The sequence below is a fragment of the Natator depressus genome, chromosome 2, assembly GCF_965152275.1.
Source record: "Natator depressus isolate rNatDep1 chromosome 2, rNatDep2.hap1, whole genome shotgun sequence".
Classification (NCBI taxonomy): Eukaryota; Metazoa; Chordata; order Testudines; family Cheloniidae; genus Natator; species Natator depressus.
In genome coordinates, this window is record NC_134235.1 from 132239018 (window position 1) to 132254568 (window position 15551).

General features: G+C 39.9%; 1 protein-coding gene and 1 long non-coding RNA gene across 2 annotated transcripts in view; one reads left to right on the forward strand and one right to left on the reverse strand.

Annotated features, from left to right (window-relative positions):
* FBXL7 (F-box and leucine rich repeat protein 7) overlaps positions 1–15551 on the reverse strand; it is a 321349-nt gene that overhangs the window by 144235 nt on the left and 161563 nt on the right. The window lies entirely within an intron of this gene.
* The window catches only part of LOC141982713 (uncharacterized), a 72466-nt gene that overhangs the window by 2286 nt on the left and 54629 nt on the right, over positions 1–15551 (forward strand). The gene's annotated exons all lie outside the window — the stretch shown is intronic.

The window sequence follows — 15551 nt, forward strand, 5'->3', positions numbered from 1 at the left end:
ATCTATGCAGAGACCTAGTGTCCTGTCAAAACCCAGATAAAACAAAACATTTCATTAGAACGAATTTAATCCTCTTGGAGATACTTAAATGGTAAAGAGTCATAGTGGTAAAAAGTTTAACATTAAACCTAAAATCGTACAATAAAAAGGTCATTTTGGCAGACATAACACTGAAGAACATAGCTATTTGGGACAACAGTTCTTGCCAGTTAAGTTAGACACAACATAACTAGTAAGGGCAACAGAGCAAAACGCAGGGCAGGGAGAAGTAGGGAAGAGGTACAATAATAAGATCATGCAGTTACTCATGAGATACACATCTTGTAGTCTCAAATTGGCAGAAATTGCATATGATTAGCTGATAACATGAAAGTTCATCATTGGGGGATAAAATCTCATATGATTTTCATTACATTGAATTTTAACTGAAGTATTACTCCAGAGTCAACTTCAAACCCTAACGTAAACTTAATAGGGATTGACATCCAAGTAACTCCTGTTAAATCACTGCCTACCTCTATTACAATAACCTGTAGGACCTTCCTTTGCTGTATTGATTTGCAAACGTTTTTGGCCTCTGAGTGTTGCTATCTTATCATTACATATAAATACAAAACTTCAAGGGAAACTGAAGAGATGGCCCTAGTGTTATTGCTATGCAACTAGACCTATAGGGAATTACTTTGAGAAAGTCTTCTCTCCTTTTTCTGTAGTAAGCTATATTTCCAGAGAGAATTTTGGCTCTCTGGAAACCCACTGTTTACTTTTAGATGCTTTTCACCATACAGCCTCAAAGTGACTTTACTGAAATCCCAGAACATTCAGCTGCTGAAAAGAGATGGAGAAATGTATTTCTTCATCACAAGCTAGTAATGGTCCCAATTCTGAGACATGCTCCCAGCAGATCCACAGTTCCTTCAACATATCAGTTCCTGTTTCAATGAACAGAAAAGCTAAAGTGGGTGGTCCTTCAGAAATCGTCAGAGCTAGTTGGAGAAACTTTGATGAAACCAGAGTCCATTGGAATAGGTGGTTCGGTTGAAATTTAAGACCTTCAAGTCAAGTTTATCTGAATTTCATTTTGAAAGAAAACCAGAAGAAAGTGCCAACAATGTCGAAACATCCAACAATATTGAAATGAAACATTTTAATTTTCAGTTTTGAAATGACTGTTTCATTTTGTATTATAATGTATATAATTTTAAAAGTTGAAAATCAAAACACAAGGATCCAAAGCAAAAATTTGAGTTTTCCTTGGGAAAAATTAATTTTTTTTGTTTTCATTCCCATTCATAACACAGGCAAATTTCAAAATCTCAAAATTCTTTGTGAAACTGAACTTCCCATCTGCCATACAGCTTTGCTAATCAAGTTATCTAGTCGGCTTATGGAATCATATTCCTCAAGAGATGTACTCCTTCTATCCTGAATGGTCTTAAGATATATATATGTCACGAATTAAATAAAATAGCTAATTGTCAATCATCCCCCAAATCTGATTAGTCTAGCTAGCTTTTGGCATATGTAAAAAAAAATTCTCACATCATGCCAGGTCCATGTCAAAAATTAAGAAAATATTTAAGAATCCTATATTACATCAAAATGAACTCAGTATAGCAATATGACATTTGGAATGAAACCCAGACAGAATGATTACCAGAACTGCAGTTTCCCACCTGAAGAAACTTGGTTATCACATGCTAAGTCACAGCTGAACACAGGATATAAAAAGAACAGGAGTACTTGTGGCACCTTAGAGATTAACAAATTTATTAGAGCATAAGCTTTCGTGGGCTATAGCCCACTTCATCGGATGTATACAATGGAACATATAGTAAGAAGATATATATATACACATGTACATACATACACACACACACACACACACACACACACAGAAGGTGGAAGTTGCCAAACAAACTGTAAGAGGCTAATTAAGATGAGCTATCATCAGCAGGAGAAAAAAGCTTTTATAGTGATAATCAAGATGGCCCATTTAGACAGTTGACAAGAAGATGTGAGGATACTTAACATAGGGAAATAGATTCAATATGTGTAATGACCCAGCCACTCCCAGTCTCTATTCAAACCCAAGTTAATGGTATCTAGTTTGCATAGTAATTCAAGCTCAGCAGTTTGTCGTTGGAGTCTGTTTTTGAAGCTTTTCTGTTGCAAAATTGCCACCCTTAAATCTTTTACTGAGAGGCCAGAGAGGTTGAAGTGTTCTCCTACCAGTTTTTGAATATTATGATTCCTGATGTCAGATTTGTGTCCATTTATTCTTTTACGTAGAGACTGTCCGGTTTGGCCAATGTACATGGCAGAGGGGCATTGCTGGCACATGATGGCATATATCACATTGGTAGATATGCAGGTGAACGAGCCCCTGATGGCGTGGCTAATGTGATTAGGCCCTGTGATGGTGTCCCTCGAATAAATATGTGGACAGAGTTGGCATCGGGCTCTGTTGCAAGGATAGGTTCCTGGGTTAGTGTTTTTGGTGTGTGGTTGCTGGAGAGTATTTGCTTCAGGTTGGGGGGCTGTCTGTAAGCGAGGAATGGTCTGTCTCCCAAGATCTGTGAAAGTGAGGGATCATTTTTCAGGATAGGTTGTAAAACTTTGATGATATGCTGGAGAGGTTTTAGTTGGAGGCTGAAGGTGACAGAGACAAACACCTATAAGATCTCTATCAAGTATTCTTAAAACTACAATACCCACCTACTGAAGTGAAAAAACAGATTGACAGAGCCAGAAGAGTACCCAGAAATCACCTACTACAGGACAGGCCCAATAAAGAAAATAATAGAACGCCACTAGCTGTCACCTTCAGCTCCCAACTCAAACCCCTCCAGCTCATCATCAAGAACCCATCCAGCTGCTGCAAGCACCCAACAGGCTAGGAGTTGGAGCTCTGGACTGGGAAGCACCCCGATCCATAACTGATATCGAACAAGATGACTGCTGTTGATACAGTTGAGTTACTGACAATGATGGAGTGATTTGTGGGTGAATTCCTCCCGCACCAAAGGCAGTAGAAGGGACTGCAACCCAGGACAAGGAGGGCAGAGTTTAGAACCAGTAGCAGGAAGGGAGCTCCTACTGGACACTAAAGTGGTCTTCATAGGACATTCTGGCTCCCATGACACCCGTCTCATTTGCAAAGCAAGTTGGTAATGCTCTGTGGAACCCAGATTGGTTTAGTTTCGAGGTCTGGTGCTGCTCTCTCTGAAGTCAATGGCACTTTTACCACAGGATCAATCCCATGGTTTGGCTAGTTATGGGTTTATTGTTTCAACTATTGGCCAAACTCTGCTCTGATTTACACTGTGTTCAGCCCCATAGTACTGAATGCAGCTACAGTGTGTAAGGGTGACAGAATGTACCCTTGTATTCACACCCAACATACTACTGTAATCATCTTTGCACAAAGTATGCCTTGTAAGGTATTATTTGAAAACTTACACTTTGCTGATCAGTATCATCCTGATAAAATAGGTGTGGCAGCGATGTATGTAAAGTTATAAGATTCCACTCTATGGTGGCAATAACACATGTTCCAATCCAAAGTTGACAAACAGGTCAGTCTTAAACAAAGGAATATGTGCTCTGCTTAATTTGCATTTAAGCAGTAAACAGAGTCATCAAGCATGAAAGGAATCAAAGGATGCTTAAACAGGTGAAAAAAAAGCAGCAGGGAACATCCTTCCCCGTATTCTCTTTGTCTCTTGGGACCCACTTGGAAATGTTTTTCAAGAGGGGGACTGAAACTATAAAAAGGAGGCACTGAAACTATAAAAAGGGTGCCTTTGAACAAATATTCCAAGGCACCCTGCCTCTCTCTGCCCATTGATTCTCAGCACCTGAAGCAACAGAAGCTTCACTGGATTCTGAGAGAAAGTATCCTGACTTAAAAAGAAAAAAGAAAAGGAGTACTTGTGGCACCTTAGAGACTAACCAGTTTATTTGAGCATGAGCTTTCGTGAGCTACAGCTCACTTCATCGGATGAAGTGAGCTGTAGCTCACGAAAGCTCATGCTCAAATAAACTGGTTAGTCGCTAAGGTGCCACAAGTACTCCTTTTCTTTTTTCTTTTTACGAATACAGACTAACACGGCTGTTACTCTGAAACCTATCCTGACTTAGAGGGTTTAGTCAGTAAGACCACTGAAAGCACATGGTGAGAAACTTTGCTTGAATCTGATGTAGTTTGTTAAGTACTACACTTGTCTACACTTACAGAGTTTTTGCACTGTAAGTTTCACTGGTGATAGGGAACCGGTGAAAGGAAAGCGCTGGTTTGTGTACTCAGTCAATTCCTCAGGTGTCAAGGAGTGTTTACACTACCAGCACTTCCATCGCCGATGACAGCAGTGCTGTAGGGCAGCTATTCCACAGTGCAGCTCTCTCGCTAGGTCTTGGAAGGGGGACATGAGCGGAAGGCATTCTGGGTCCCTGCTTCGTGCCTCATGCTGCCCTGCTTCATGTCTCAGGAGCCCCATTACTTTCTGGTTTCTTTGTGGCATTTTTTTTTAAACCTCCTGCTGTCTGGCTGCTTTCCCCGCCACATCTATAAACAAAGGGAAAGGGAGCTTCAAACTTCCCGGGGCTTACAGGGGGAGGGGCAGACGTCCATGCGTCAGAGCAGCGGACATGCTGGCCAGAGTGGTCACTTTTGGAACTGTGGGATATTCTCCGGAGGCCAAAGGGTGTTTATGCTGCTAGAACAGGTCTTCATTTTCACAGCAGCGCAAAAAGAACAGCGGTAAGAGCTATATGCCTCTCGTGAAGGTGGTTTTCTTTTTGCGGTGAAACTTCTGATTAACAAGTGTAGACGCTCCTGCGGTTTTAGCACAAAAAAGGGACTTTTTGCGCTTTGAATGGTAAATGTAGACATACCCTAAGATGCCAATAGCATTTTAATTTTTTTTCTTGCAACCATTTCTGACTTTTATGCCACACTACTTGTGCTCACTTAAAATCTCTTTTTAGTTAATAATCTTGTTTTATTGTTTTATCTAATCCAGTGTGTTTAAATTGAAGTGTCTGGGAAACTTCATTTGGAGTGGCAAGTTGTGTGCCTATTATTTCTATTCGAGTAATAATGGACTTTATATAAACTTGTATTATCCAGGAGAGAGCTGGGCAGTACATGACATACATATCTGCAGGAAAATCTAAGAGTAGAGGGTGTCTTGGGGTCGCCCTGCAGTATAACCCAGGCTGGTAAGAGTCAAGGTGTGGCTGGCTGGCTTCAGCACACACAGAGAGACAAAGGTGGGAGTGACTTGCAGGCTAGAAAGTGTTTGTGAGCAGTCCAGGCTGGAGGCTACTGCAGCAAAGTATTGTAAAAGGCACCCCATGTTACAGGGCAGGGGTGACAGAGCTCTTCAGTCTGGTAGGTCACAGTAAATCAAGACAAAATTTCATCATCCTCCACATAGAGAAGCTCCCAACGCAGCAAGCCACTTTAAGCTTGTTAGACTCAGGGGCTTGCCCAGTAATGAAGTTCTGCTCTCTGGAATTTACATATCAGTTTTCTCCATTCTGTGCTCCTGAGCCCATATGAACTGCAGAGATATGGGGCAGTGGGAAACTGGTTGATTAACTTCTCCAAGTTATGGAACTCCAAGCTCTGTTACTAAGTCAGTCACGGGGCATGACAAGTTTTGCCTAGATATCTCTAGGGGGGACTCCTGTGTGACAACCCATGGCAAGTTTTATTGACCTGTGACTGCCACCAGCCAAATTTGTTCAGTTGGGGAATTTAAGAGTTGAAGAGAGAAGTAGGGATCATATAGATCTGTTTGCAGTTGTGACATCTAATGCTTAGGAAAATACACAAGAGCCCTGGTTGTCAAATGGTTTAGGTAGCAACACGCTTGACACAAAACCACAAAAGAACGGAAATGAAAAGTTAAGCCATCCAACAATATGCACCTTCCATTCCTCCATCCCCAGAGGCATGCATCTTTCTGCTACTACAACCATACAAGAAAGACCTACATGTCACAACTGTAACTCCTCCTCCCCAACCCCCAGAAATGCTAAATTTCCAGCACCATCTTTACTACACTAATCCCTCCAAAATTCACAGCTAATTGTGTTGTGAAGGGGGTAACTTGTGTCATGAAAAGAACATGCAAAAGGCAAGGTTGTGAGATAGTCTGGTTTTTTGGGAGGAGATCAATTGTTAAAGGAGGTTCTGGAAAGCTGGTATTCTTGATGGGGCATAGTTAAGGTTGTGGTGAGTGATCTGTGGTGTGTATCAATGAAAAAGTACATGCCTAGGGGTGCAGGATTTGACGGTATGTAACGGTAAAGTGGATTACAATCGTTCATTTCTTTTTCATGATTTTTGTAAGGTGTGCTATGTGTAGCAACACTGACTGTTTATTAATGTACAAGAAACCTTGCAAACACGTATGTATGCACTGAATAATGGCCCCATATCCAGAGATACCAAGCACCCCTAGTTCTCACTGAAGCGACCTCTAATATTTGAGTGCTATAAGTGGCTTAAATTTCAACACTGTCTTTAACCTCTCTATCTCAGTTTCCCCATTTTTATAATGGGAGTAACGAGGTTTACTCAGTGTTGTGAAGAACTCTGAGATCTACAAAGGAAAAGTGCAAAATATTTTCAAAAGAATAAGTGTGTCCTGGCCAACTTTTAAAATCAGTAAAAACCTACTTCTGCATAGGTAATTGCTGCACCCTTTGTAGCTTTCGTTTACTATAGTTTTCTTCACATCTGTCCTGCAGCAATGTGTTTGTATTGCTGTACAGCGTTTAACAGCTGCCATGCTTTATCCCAGAGGGGTCTTCAATCCAGCATAGGACAAAAAGTAATTTCAGGATCCTAAATAACATATAGCCCGGTCAAGCAAACCTGGAACAGGAACTCAAGTTTTCTCTCAGTTCTGCTTGACACAGACTTATTTTATGGCCTTGCGCAAATGCATTATCCTCTGTCTCTTCTCTATTACACCATTTTTAATAGGGATAATATCACCTCCTCCCTTACGGAGTTTTTGTATGCATTAATCAGTTAGTATTTGTACAGAGCTTTCTAAAGTGATGCATTTTACCACCAATATAGTTTGTAAATTGCTTTGGGACCCTTTGGGATAAAGACTACTACTATAAATAAATATATAATTCTTAATCTGGGTATTGCAGAATAACACTGACTCATCACTGAAGGTATCACTATTTGCCAAATTTTAGACACCAGGACTTATGTAAGAACATAAGAATGGCCATACTGGGTCAGATCAATGTGGATCTGTCTTGCGGCAGTGTCCAATGCCAGATGCTTCAAAGGGAATGCCTGGCACTGAAGCTAAGTTTACTGGCCTGTAACTGCCAGTTCTGGAGACGTTTTTGAAAATTGGTGTCACAGTAGCTATCCTTCAGTAACCAAAGTGATTTTAAAAGACAATGTATTCCGAGTGACTCCTATAACACAAAATTAAATTTTTAAGGAATCAGGATTTCTGGAGCAAATGTCACATTTTTTTAATGTTGGTGGGGTTGGCAATACTGTTTCATACCACCTGAGGTGCACAGAATAACATCTAGCTACAGTTAAATATTTCCTATGCAATATACTTTGAGCTAAGATCTAACAGTTATACCAGACATGATAGGATGCCTTTGTTTTCAGAGCTACCAACCCCATGCAGAATGTATTACTTATGGCCTGATTTCACCCACATGCGGCCACTAAAAATAAAAACCACAGACAAAAAAACCCAGCCTTCAATCATTTGTAGATGCAACCCACTATATGTGTGTGTAATAGAAATAGACATTTAAATGCCTGATTTATGGCTGCAAGAAATATTTGTATCTGTACATTTCAGAGGAGGGTCTCAACATTTTATTATTTGTGGCTCCAATTTTGCTTCAACAAATCATTATTGTGTAATTAACCAAAAAGAAAATTAGATAAAAAGTTGGCTCAGTGTACATATATGCCTCAGTCTTCAATTTGTTGTCCTCATTTTAATCTCTCTAATACATCTGCAGAATGTTTAGTAATCTGAGAATTTTTAGTCACTTACTCAACTCTTGAGCTCCTTATGGTATTGCTTGCTCTCCTGTAACATTTATCAATTTATCATTGCATACCAGTGAACCTCCAGCTCTTCTACTTGTTTTGTTATATAATGTTAGCTGATGCACAGGGAATTATCTTTATTGCTAAATAAGAACCAAATGTTGCTGATATCAGCAATGTATACAGGACTTGATATTTGCCATTGGTCCATAGTGAATGTATATATAAAACAGACTTTTTAAAAAAATGTCTCAAATATAGGCATGTTTCTCATAATCTTCAGACCTCCCTTGGAGTAATATTCCCTTGTGGCTTGTGCGTGTCACAGTACAGACAGGAGTCTGAGCATACCACAGGAAATATAATGAAAAGATGTTTTCTTGTATCAATGTCACAAAATTCAATAGGCAACAAGTATTATACATAGTGTCATCATCATGTTCTAGACTCAAAGATTCCCAACAAGTATGCATGATCCATGTTTCCAACATATTTTTTGTTCCCACTACTATTTGGCTTGACCTTTAGTTCAAAGCCACCCTGTACTAGACAGCATATTTTTGCTGGTCCCTGGGCAGTCATTTAAAACAGGTTATGCTGCACTGTATTAGGTCAGTTTTTCCTGTAGAAATTATGCAGATAGACTCCATGTCAACACCAGAGCATTTTTATGCTGTTTTACAGAAAAGGGTAGTATTAAACCACTCTGACAAAACTCCCCACAAAAATATGTAATGAATAAGGGAGAAAAGCTTGGAAGCAACTCCATATTACACTTATACATAAACTCACCAGAAAGAGAAATAAATAAAGGGGCCTGGTGTACAGTGGAGGATGGGGGAAAAAAAGACAGTCTCTCCTTCACTTCAGATTTCAATGAGTTGCACATTTCCAGACGGCTGTTCTATTTCAAACAAACAGACTGGGTCTCACTAAGGAAAATAAGGATTTTCTAGTAACATATTCTTGGCTTGATAGGAGCCAGTAATCAGCCATCCAAAGTCCATCATAGGACCCCAGTTCCAACTACTGTCTAGAAAACACCCTATTAGAGAGCAAAATTCCTATAGTTTAGGGCTAGAAACATTATACATTTTGAGGAAATGTGCCAGGGAAATAAAACAGACTCCTCTCTTGTGATGAAAGTCTCTGTCTCATTTATTTCATAAAATACACCTGATTGTGAAAATCTGGAACCGGAAGCAGAAAAAAAACTGACAATGTCATTTTCTGCTGTTGTTACAATGTGCTCTGAGACCAAGTACAACTCTTACCCCATGAAGAGGGTCACAAGATCTTTACGAACCATACAAAGCAGACGGCACCTGCACAAAGTCAGCTTCAGACTGTTCCATGTACTTATCTTGAAAGACTAAGGGGCGGAATCACCCCTACCAGCTGGGCAGAATTATAGTTTTTGTGGTGGCTACTATTCCACCCCCACCCCAATTCAAAGTGACATGTAACAGTGTCTATTCACTATATTAGCTAATCTGTAAGAAACTGCTGTAGGCTCATTTGTTTCCAAAACAAAATAGTTGTTTGTATCAGGGCTCATTCATGTATCGATTCGGAATTGTGAAGGAGAGGATTAGGACCTAGTAAGCTTTAGCCACTGCTTGACTATGCACGTATTTGGCAATCAAATTTCTTCCCTGTCTAAGGAGTTCTTAAAAATTAAAAATCTAAAAAATTGAGAATCTGATCTTAACACAAGTGAAACATTGAAGTGCAATTTTATTCTGAAAAGGTGCTACGTAAAACTGGTCCCTTCTTATTCAGATAAGCTCTGTTACAGTTTCAACACTGTAATGACAAAAGGACAGGAGTAAAAAGCAGTAAAACCAAACACAACCAAGATGAAAAGAGCTGAATTATATACCAACCTGTTCAGCACCATCATAAGGTATTTACTAAATTCCAATCAGTTACACCTATAGACCCACATGGAAGGACAGGCAAAGTTGTCATTGGGGCATTAGTAAAACACTGTGGTACTGCACAAGTGTAACCAGAGAATAAGTTTAGCCAGCAAAGCCTTTATTATTGGTAATGTGGGTGAAGTAAAGAACCCAGCTTGATTTTCAGATCCCCAAATTAATTTGTAGGACGGGCAGTTGGAAAAAAATTTGCTTGGAAATCACTGAGGGCAAGATTTTCAGAGGCACCAATAGTAGTTAGCCACATAATTGAAAAACAGTTCAATGGGAATTGGGTGTCTAACTGGTATTTATGCCTTTGAAAATCTCCACTTCAGACAAACACGAAGCCCCACGATGTTGCTATTCAGAAACACTCTGCAGAGCAGAAACACAACTTAAATGCTGTGTGTAAAAGAAATTATTAATATGTTTAACTCACAGCAGGCCATGGCACACTGAAAAATACTGAGCTCTAAAGGGTCAAGCATCAGAAAAGCCATAGTGGATGCAGAGCAGGAAAAGGTGCTGAAGCTGTGAGCCACCACCAGATACAGCAGCATCTATTAGTCACCATCATGACGTGTGACAGTGCTTCACAGAAGCAAACTGCCATCTGAGTTCCCAAGCCAGGTGGATTTGTGTCACCTGAAACTGTCCCATTCATGGAAGAGAGGTTGATTTTCTCCACACCATCAAAAATGGATGTTAAAAATGACAAATATGAATTCGTGAGACAAGAGAACAGCAGCTGGCTATTGACTGGGTTAGAACATGCACAGTTGACATTTAAGAAAATGAAGTGTTTTGGAGATGAAAAACAAACATCCGTAGAAGTAATGGAAGGAGTATTTTGCTATGTTTGCCAGAACCTGCTTTCAAATATTGAATTATAAATCTGCAATTTCAAAAGAGTAAAATAAAAGCATATCATGGGCAAAAGATTCACCAAAGAGGATTAAAATTACTAAATTAAGCCATCTGCTCATTTTTTTCATTATCTATGGTAGAGTGCTGGAGAAAGATAGCACGTCATGGTTGACAAAAGTTATTTGACATGAGGATTATTTCCAGCAACAAGCGTTATAAAGCACATGTTATTGTAACAGAAAAAGCCTTCTGCCAATTATAAATTGAAATACTGTCCTGTCCTGCTCTCCCTCACTTCTCTAAACACACTTAACAGCTCTGTCAGGGAAAACAATGCCTGAATTTAAATGATGGCAAAACATTAACATGACAGTGCAATTCCATGTCTGTGAAACTCTTCATTCCCCATAATTTTACTATAGAGACATTCTCAAGTTTATTATCTCACTGGGTGCTGTATCCATTGATTTTGTCTCACAGCCCATAACACAGTCCTGTATCAATGAAAACTGTTCACATATTTTTATTGCTAAAGCGTGTTTGGTGTCCCCATGAGTACTCCAACCCTTCGTCGGCTCTTCTACTGCACTTAGTTCTGGAAATGCTGGAATTGACTTACTTTGTACAGAATACTCTGTACCATCCTTAATCTCATTTGCTGCCATGCATACAGAAGTCCTAGCCCTACTGCCTTCACTACAGTTATTAATTCCCTATGCAGCTCAAAGACAGGTATTTATATGGCCTCCATTATCATAGTGTCAAAGCAGATCCCAATCTTTAATATATTTAAGCTCTCAACATCCCGTGAGGTGCAGAAGTATTACCACCCCCATTTTACAGATTAACTGTAGCACAGGGAGAATGGGTGACGTGCCCAAGGTACTGTGGAAAAGCAGAGGACCAAACCAAAATTTCCACCATATAACTTCTTTTGGGCAGAACAAGGTTTCAGATCATCCACAGTTCAGCTCTTCAGTGAATGACAGAACTGAGGATCCTGCTCAGCAAGTTAGACTCCTCTCCCTCTTTCTTACAACACCTAGGGTTTGTCTATACTACCCGCCGGATCGGCGGGCAATGACTGATCCAGCGGGGGTCAACCGCTGAGCACTCTCCCATCGACTCCGGTACTCCACCAGAATGAGAAGTGAAAGCGGAGTCGACATGAGAGCGTCAGCTGTCAACTTACTGCAGTGAAGACACTGCGGTAAGTAGATCGAAGTACATTGACTTCAGCTATGCTATTCACGTAGCTGAAGTTGCTTATCTTAGATGTTCCCGCGCGGTAGCATAGACAAGCCCCTAGCAACTAAAAAGGAAGTAGTTAAGTTCCCCAAAGCCATATCAGGCCAAAAAGCTGAACTCAGGAGTGAAGCTGCCCCCTTCATTACAATTTGCTTCCCTTTCTCCTTGACCAAGTTTCAGCTATTTGGACAAAAGGGGAATTACAGGAGCTTGTAAAAAAGCTGAGAACTCCATGCTTCCACATTATATTTAAACAAGAATTTTCAAAGCCATCCAACTGTAGTCAAATCCGAGTCTTAAAGCACTACATCTAGGATGTTTCACTGTTGTAAAGCAAGTAGTTCAGGTGTTTCATTTAGCCTATATATCAAATATGAGTTACAAACCTCGCATTCATAAAAATATTTTACTATATTAAATCAACACAGGCCAGAATTTTCAAGTGGGTGCTTGAAGTTGCACATAAACTTGAGTGCCTAACTTTTGGCACTGAATTTCGAAGCCATTTTCTATGTCAAAGTTAAAAAGTGACCAGCCTAATCTTACTGAGACAGGACAAAATCTTCCTCTATGACCCTGAGTAGCAGCCATCCACAAATCAGCCGAGAGCAGAGCCATCCTCCATTTTCACACCACCGGAAATGTTAGCCCTGTTCCCCTTCTGCACAGACCCTGAGGCTGTCGCAGCGGGCCAGGTAGTATGGAAAGATGCGCTGCACCTATTTGAAAAGCAAGAGAGCAGTATGTTCCCGTGGGAACCTCAGAAAAAAATGTGGTGGAGTCACCCACAATTCCTTTAGAGACCCTGTTAGATCATTGCCTATGTAGGCATTCCTCCAAATTCAGCATGGCTCATCTACTCACTTGAAATACAAGGGCTGTCCTAAGTAAAGCTGAGCAAACAACTTATTTTTTGGTATGGGGGCTGAGCCCCCCCGCCCCCCCCAAAAAATCTAGAAAAATAATTAGTCCAATTTGAACCAAAAAATTGAATTTTTCCCTCTAAAAATCACCAACACATGAAACATTTGGATCAAGACACACAAAATGAAATCAGGGTGGTCAATGAATCAGTTAACTCACACAATTAACTCAAAAAAATTAATCGTGATTACTCACAGTTCTAATCGGACTGTTAAACAATAGAATACCAATTGAAATTTATTAAATATTTTGGATGTTTTTCTACATTTTCAAATATATTTATTTCAGTTACAACACAGAATGTAAAGTGTACAGTGCTCACTTTATATTATTTTTATTACAAATGTTTGCACTGTAAAAATGATAAAAGAAATAGTATTTTTCAATTCACCTCAAACAAGTACCATAGTGCAATCTCTTTATCGTGAAAGCACAACTTACAAATGTAGATTTTTTTTGTTACATAACTCAAAAACAGTGTAAAACTTTAGAGCCTACAAGTCCGCTCAGTCCTAATTCTTGTGCAGCCAATGGCTCAGACAAACAAGTTTGTTTATGTTTGCAGGAGATAATGCTGCCCGCTTCTTATTTACCATGTCACCTGAAAATGAGAACAGATGTTCGCATGGCACCTTTGTAGCCGGCATTGCAAGGTATTTATGTGCCAGATATGCTAAACATTCGTGTACCCCTTCATGCTTTGGCCACCATTCCAGAGGACATGCTTCCATGCTGATAACGCTCGTTAAAAAAAATTGCGTTAATTAAGTTTGTGACTGAACTCCTTGGGGGAGAATTGTAAAACTGCTGTGTGTTTTACCTGCATTCTACCATATATTTCATCTTATAGCAGTCTCAAATGATGACCCAGCATGTTGTTCGTTTTAAGAACACTTTCACTGCAGATTTGACAAAACGCAAAAAAGTTACCAAGGTGAGATTTTTAAAAATAGCTACAGCACTCGAACCAAGATTTAAGAATCTGAAGTGCCTTCCAAAATCTGAGAGGGACAGGGTGTGGTGCATGCTTTCATAAGTCTTAAAACAGCAACACTCCGATGCGGAAACTACAGAACCTGAACCACCAAAAAAGAAAATCAACCTTCTGCTGGTGGCATCTGACTCAGATGATGAAAATGAATATGCATTGGTCTGCATGGTTTTTGATTGTTATAGAACAGAACCCATCGTCAGCATGGACACTAGTCCTTTGAATGGTGGTTGAAGAATGAAGGGACATATGAATTTTTAGCGCATCTGGCATATAAATACCTTGCAACGCTGGCTACAACAGTGCCATGCAAACACCTGTTCTCACTTTCGGATGACACTGTAAACAAGAAGCAGGCAGCATTATCTCCTGAAAATGTAAACGAAGTTGTTTGTCTGAGCGATTGGCTGAACAAGAAGTAGGACTGAGTGGACTTGTAAGCTCTAAAGTTTAACATTGTTTTATTTTTGAATGCAGTTATTTTCATACATAATTCTACATTTGTAAGTTTTAGGAGGAGGCCAGCAGGGTGGTCACCCTAGATGCCAACTTCTGGGGAAAGGGAAGGTGCCAGATCACTAAGCTGCTCAGCTATTTTTCCTCAGCTCCTTTGCAGGCGACACCGACAATGTTATCTGCCCTGGCTGGCAAAATGCATAGGGCCGGCCCTCCATATCTGTTCAATTTGTTCTACTGCACAGCTTTACATTCATGCACAAATAGTTTGGTCAGTCTTTTAACACTGAAGTTCCTCTTTCTTACATACACTGTTGATCCAATGTAACCTAGCACGAACAAAACAGAAATCTCCTGGAAACTGCTAGAGGTGGTGTTTTCAAGTGAGCCCTGCATGCCAGCATAAATGCTGCAGCATGCATGCCATTCACACTAGTGAGTGGAGGTAGTGATGATGATGATGAACTGAAGAGTAATGGCCATTGAAGAATTGCCTGTTCAGGAAGGTCTTTAAGGTCATTTAAAATGATTTTTGAAGTTTTACTCAGTCTTAATGCTCAATAACCACTTCATTAACATATGCTTTCTTGATGGGAATAGACATTGGGCTTGATTCTCCACTTCCTTGGGACCCAGCGTACTCTTTTAAACCTGTACAACATGGGCAAAAGATGCTGCCCAATTAGTGCCACTGTTTTACATCCATTGCACAGGTGTGAATGATTCCAACAAGGTGGAAGGCAGTAAAGAATCAGACCAATTATATTTGGGTTGTCAATAGACAAGCATTTCTTTGGGAATATTATGAATTAACAAAACTATCAAATGAGAAGAAGTTTTATACAGTTTTGGGATTGTCCTCTCACAATAAAGCCATTGATAATAATTTATGTATTTCATTGTTAAATAAAAGATTTTGGCTCATCACTGAGCTAAAAAGTCATATTTTTATCATTTATCTCAACATTTACTTCCACAGGGTGCTTGACAAATATACCCATTAGATTGTTGATGCAGATTACTGCTTCATGCTTGGTTCCTCGGTAGTGAATATTTCCCCCTCAATTCATGTTGCAGCCCA